A 6,931-nucleotide genomic window follows, 5' to 3' on the forward strand; every position below is an offset into this window, starting at 1 on the left:
TAACTATAGGCATGGTTACACTTGGAGATAACACCACAAGGAAGGTGATTGAAGGTGATTGGATCAAATATGATTGGAAATCTTGAGAACTAGTTTATTGAGAATGTGCTGCTAGTTGAAGGCTTAAAGCATAATCTTTTAAGTGTAAGCCAGTTATATGATAAAGGATACAGCGCTAAAATTTTTCCTACTAGCTATATTTTAAGCCTAAATGGTATTGATGTTTTGCATTGTTTAAGGGTAAATAATGTTTATATGCTATATTTAAATTGTATCAAAACTCCTATTGCTTTTTGTTTAAAAACTTTTTCTGATGAGTCATATCTTTGGCATAAGAGACTTTGTCACTCTAGCATGAAAAATCTTAGAAAAATTATCCAAAAACCTTAGTGAAAGGTATACCAAAACTATACTTTAATAACGATCACCTTTGAGATGCTTGTCAATTAGGAAAATAGGTGAATTCCTCTTTGCAGTCCAATAAGGATATTAGAATAGTAAACCATTGGAGATTTTGCATATGGATATTTGGACCAGTTTAAACTGTAAGTCTTGGAGGGAAGGTATACGGATTTGGGATAGTAGATTTTTCAAGATTCACATTGGTTAAATTCTTAAATCATAAGAGTGAATTGTTTGTGGAGTTTAGAGATTTTTCAACTTGGATTCAGAGGAAACTAGAATGTGAGATTTTAACAATTCAAAGTGATCATGGCGGTGAAGTTGAAATTGAAAATTTTAAGGATTTTTATAAGGAGAAAGAGATTAATCATAATTATTTTGCACCTAGAACCCCTAAGAAGAATGGGGTAGTTGGAAGAAAGAACAGAACATTATTAGAAGTTGCTTGTGCTATGTTTGCAGAATATTTACTCCCTAAATATTATATGCTGAAGCAGTTAGCACGACATGTTATATTCTAAATAGGGTGAATGTTAGGTCAAAATTGAATAAAACACCCTATGAGCTTCTTAAATGGATAACACCTAATTTGCTTCATTTTCATGTTTTTTGATGTAAGGTGTCATACATAACAATGGAAAATCTGTCTTAGAAAAATTTGATCCAAAATCAGAAAAAGAAATTTTTCTTAGATACTCTAGGGTTGGAAAATCTTATGGAGTATTCAACAAGAAAACTTTAGTTTTTGAGGAGACCATACATGTTATATTTGATGAATATGGAATTTTGAAAGAGCCAATTGTTGTAGATGATGAGATAGAAATTAACTCCTAAAAGATTAAGAAAATAAAATTGGATCAAAATTTGGAGTTAAAAAACCCGTTGCCTTGAGAATTGAGATTTTCTAAAAACTACCCTAAGAAATTAATTTTAGGTGAACCTAGTGAGGGTGTTCGGACTAAGCGTGGACTAAATAAAGCATTCAATTATTCTACCTTTATTTCTATGATAAAACCCACAAATATTGATCAAGCACTTTCGGATGAATTTGTGATTTTGGCAATGCAAGAATAATTAAATCAATTTGTAAGGAATAAGGTTTGGGAATTAATTGCAATGCCAAATGATCAAAGTGTAGTTGGAACAAAGTGAGTATTTAAGAGCAAAATGAATTATTCAGGAGTTGTTATTAGAAATTTGGCTATATTGGTAGCTAAGGGGTATAATTAGATTGAAGGGATTGATTTGAGGAGACGTTTATCTCTATAACAAGATTTGAAGCAATTAGGGTTTTATTAGCCTGTGCCTATTTTAAAAGATTTAAATTTTTTCAAATGGATGTCAAAAGTGCCATTTTTGAATGGGGTAATTCAAGAGGATGTTTACGTTGAACAACCTCTAGGATTTGAAAATTCAAAATACCCAAATCATGTTTTATATTAAAAAAGGCATTATATGGATTGAAACAGGCACTTAGGGCATGGTATGAGAGGTTGAGCACTTTTCTACTTAAAGAAATTTTAAAAACGGAGGTGTGGACACGACTCTCTTTTTGAAGAAATTAGGAGATGATATACTCATTGTACAAAATTATGTTGATGATATCATCTTTGGATCTACTACTAAAAATCTTTGTGTTGATTTTTCTAAAATAGTGAGCAGTGAATTTTAAATGAGCCTAATGGGAGATTTGAATTACTTTCTAGGTTTTAGAATTAAGCAACTTATGAAAGGAACATTTCTTAGTCAGTCAAAGTATTTTAAGAACATTCTCAAGCAGTACGAAATAGATAATGCTAAACTTATTAGTACACCAATAAGTTCCTCAGTTCAGTTTGATAAAGACCGAAAGGAAAAATTTGTTGATAAAAAGAAATTTAGGGGAATTATTAGATCTTCGCTTTACTTGACTACTAGTAGACCCAATATTATATTTATTATTTATTTGTGTGCTAGATTTTAATAATATCTAAAAGAATCACATTTAACAGCAGTGAAAATGATTTTGAGATATCTCTTGGGAACTCAAAACTTAGGAATTTGATATCCTAAGTTAAGTTCTTAACTTGAAATATATAGATATTTAGATTCGGACTATGTAGGTTGTAGTGTTGATAGAAAGAGTACTTTTGGAACATGTCAATTTATTAGAAATTATTTAGTCTCATGGTCCGCTAGAAAATAGAATTTCATAGCCTTATCTACTACTGAAGTTGAATATATTGCCTTAGAATGTTGTGTGGCATAAGTACTTTGGTTGAAACAACAATTGATTGATTTAGCATTAACAATAGGCACAATTCCCATTTATTATGATAACCCTAGTGTCATTTGCATTTCAAAAAATTATATTTAACATTCAAGAATGAAACATATTGACATCAGTCATCATTTCATAAGGGATCATGTATCTAGAGGAGAAATTGAATTAAATCATGTTTCAACTGAAAATCAACTTGCAGATATTTTTTCAAAAACACTAGTCTTTGATACTTTCAATACTTTAAGAATAAGGCTTGGTGTGATTGATCTAAATGCTTAATTAAAATTTTTGCAACATTGAAATATGTTTTTGTTTGTATATTTTATGTTTTGATTTATTTGTGTGTTTTCTATTTTTGTCATTTTATGTGCATGTTTGTTTTTGTGATTTTTGCCTTTTAGTTTTGTGTGTTTTTAAAATATTTTCACATTGAAATTTATGGTTTTGATCAATCCTATGAAGTTTTTTAAGTGTACTATTCATACTGTAAAAAATTCATTTTGTACAGGATGAATTCTATAGCGTATCGATCATTGGGTAAACAGTCTGCGTATAATTTTTAGTTTTCAATACAGTTCATCGGTATGATCTCAAGATCATATGGACGATGTGTATTCATTCATATATACGTATGTAGATGGTTATATGTATAAAAGTAGTTATTATTTCTGATCGTGCGTATGAACCTGGAGTTCGTATATATGAACAATTGGCATTTTGTATGAGGGTACAATTCAAATCATCATTAAAATGATCTTAAATAATCGATTGTCCCAGACGAACACCTGATTTTCTATACAATCATTTGGTTAAAAAATTTGTATAAAAGGATGCATCGTAACTTGCATGATTATGAAAAGTCTTTTTTATGCATTTATTCGTACATATGAAGTTTTATTTCATACATATGAACTCAAGCATCGTACGGTACAAAGCACTTTTTGTATGAACGAAATATCATTTTTATTTAAATAGAAGACTTTATAACTCTAATTTTATACACTTCAAAAGCCTTTCTAGACCCTCTCATTTTTCCAAATCTGTAAATGGAAAGCTCCAGTAAAAGAGGTAGACTGGCTATGGGACCACCCTCTAGAAATGACGAAGAAAATTTTCTGTCCAAAATAAATGAAGAGTCCTTTCCTATGTTTGTCTCAGAAAAAATCACACCTTCTAGAGTTCTTTTGCAAGAGAATATTATCTATCAGTAATGTCAATTTTGGCGTCTACTTAATTTTCTTTTATCCTTGCTCTGATTCACTCCCTTAATAAGGAAACTTTCTACTATTTCCTTGCCAATATGACTTTTAGCACTGATCAAATTGAGATTAGGAGTTATGTTCTAAAGAAAAAAGTTGAAATAACTAAGGTGGATTTGGGGATACTTTTTAAATTTAATGACTCAAGGAATAAGAGCCCACACCTTTACTTCTGCTTCTGAGTATGACTAGACTGCAATAAATTAAGTGATTAAAGGGATTGGATAAGTATGCCATTTGCCTAAGGTGTCAACTTTGAACCAAGATGCCCAGATCATCCAACATATTCTTAGAATAACTATAATTCCTAAAGCTAGTAACTGTATCAATATCACACCTCTTCTTTCCACTGTAACTTATCTTATTATGACTTGTCAACCTATAGATGAAGCCCAACTCATCATTGACTATCTTCATGGACTTTTTGAAATTTGCCTTGTCTCCTATAAGAGAAAGAAGAATATAGCCTTAGGACACCTTGTGACATACATACTTAAGTTGAAGTACGACCTTGTTCACCCTGATCCTCATTTAGAAACTCCTACCTATTTTACTGATGCTTCTTTTCGAGCAAAGTTTGGGAGAGGAGATGGAAATGAGGATTTTGAGGGAGAAGGGGGAGCACCTGCTTCTGTACCTATACTTGTGCTTGCTCGTGGACCAGCCTTTCAGGATATGGTCCAGCACTTTAACGGACTAGAGAGCCACTTTTATCATTGCTTTGATTAAATTGAGACTCATCTACAACAGTAGGATTATAAATATCTGTAGGATATGGGCGGGATCTGAGGTTAGTTTAACTTGGTCAAAACCAGCATGACTATGATAAATAGCTATTTTAATATCTTTGACCAGCCACCTCCTCTAGACCAGGGCCCCTCAGAATGACAATTGTACTTCTTTTGTGAATGATTTTTCCACACTTGTGATTTGATGTGATAACTTTAGTTGTTTTTGTGACTATTTTAGTTTTTTTATTTTTATGTTAAAAGATCCACTGTGAATTGATATCAACTGAGTTCCAATGTATTATCCTTTATTTTGATATCAATAAAACATATCCTATTTTTATTCAATTGATTTTGTTCGTTGTTTGAAATATTTGTTTGCCTATATGATAATCCTAACTTAATTGATCTTAAAGTGGTATAATTTGAAAAGCAATACAAAAATTAACTTCATTAAAAAAATTTAAGCTTATAACTCGATCAAGTTAAGGATATCAATCTTATTTTTTTTTAGGCATACAAAATTTTAATATTATTATTACAATCCTGATGCATTATTATTATTTATTTCTCTTTTCAATGTAATTATCTTTGTACTTAGAGAATTTTGAGTTTTTAGATTATTGATATTGGAAATAACAACTTGAAAATTTGAAAACTGTACAAGTGCACAATAATCAAAAGAATGCGCAATGATTCACAAAATTATAAGAGGCATAAAATTAGCCCAATATAAAAAGATGCACAAAGTGTGCCACAAATACTGAAAAGATGTTCAATGTCGCCATAATTATATGTTATTTCCTCTATCTTTTAATCTTCAATTTCAAATCAATCTAATGTTCAATTATATTTTGTAGTGAAAATTGACTTACATTAATTTTTATTTTATCACTGTTGCAATAATTTTCCTTATCCAATTATCTAGAATGATTCAATATCTTGATATATTTATCTTGTCTTTATTATATCTTAATTTAAAGGATATGAATATTTATTTTCCTTTACTGAACATTAATCTTGTTATTACAATTATAACTCCATCTCTTTCAAGATCAATTATCAAAGGCTTCTCATATGACTTCTTATATTTTTGTTATCCTTTTGTTCTTCTCTTTTTAATATTGTCAAAAAGGGGGAGAAATATTGTTTGAACATTTGAGTGTTTTTGTTCGTGTTTGTTTTGAATTTGCATTTGATTAATTGTGTTTTTTTGTTTATAGTTTGTAGTTGTTTTGTTGTTTGGTTTGTTTGTAGTTTGTAGTAGTGTTTTGTTTTTGTTTTTGTTTTTGCACTTTCTGTTATTAAAACTTAAAAATTAAAAATTTTATACTATTCATAATAGAAAACCCCTTATATTTATATGCTTATTAATTCAGGGAGATTTAAGGAGAAATTTAGGATTTTAAATTGTTCTCAAACAATAATTATTTTGCCATCATAAAAAAGGGGGAGATTGTTGAGATAGTTGCTACTTAGTTTTGCATGCTAAGCTTTCTTGCATTGTATGTTTTTAATGATTCTAAATATTATTTTTTTATTACTAATTTCACCTAACATATTTTGGAAGAATTTTTTTGCTCTTGTGTGTACTAACATTTCAGGGAAATCATACTCCAGATTGTTGAAGACTTCAAATCAAGATCAGCTTAGAGTGTATTGTAAATTAAAGTCTATTTTTTCATTTTATTAAACCTAAGAGAATATGATTCTAATTAAGTAACTGAGCGCACACACACACACTGGGGGAGAGTTTTAAAATACATTTTTTAAAACTTATCATACACTACGATATCATTTTGTATGGGATGATCTGGTTAGTTATTTTCCCCAACATGCAATGGAACGAACAAAAAATGGAACATTTTTTTCTAAGAATAGATCATACATATGATATCTTTTGTTCATACGGAAATGATCTGCTCTAATTTTAATGAATGTGAAGATCGTATGGATGAAATTTTTAATTCATACCAGGACGATCTTCTCTGTCTTTGACGAATGTGAAGATCGTACGGACGATATTTTTCATTCGTACCAGGACGATCTTCCATGGTTCAACCTCAAACACTATTCATATGAATGATATTTTTTATTCATACTGGGACAATCTTCTCTGGTTCGTCCTCGAATACTATTCATACGGATGATATTTTTCAATCGTATTCGGATAATCTTCTCTGGTTTGTCCTCGAATACTATTCGTACGGATGATATTTTTTGATCGTACCGGGACTATGGTCTCTATTTTATTTCATCCTGACTGTTTGGAAAAATGA

This window comes from Dendrobium catenatum, unplaced genomic scaffold (assembly GCF_001605985.2).
Source record: "Dendrobium catenatum unplaced genomic scaffold, ASM160598v2 fragScaff_scaffold_414, whole genome shotgun sequence".
NCBI lineage: Eukaryota > Viridiplantae > Streptophyta > Magnoliopsida > Asparagales > Orchidaceae > Dendrobium > Dendrobium catenatum.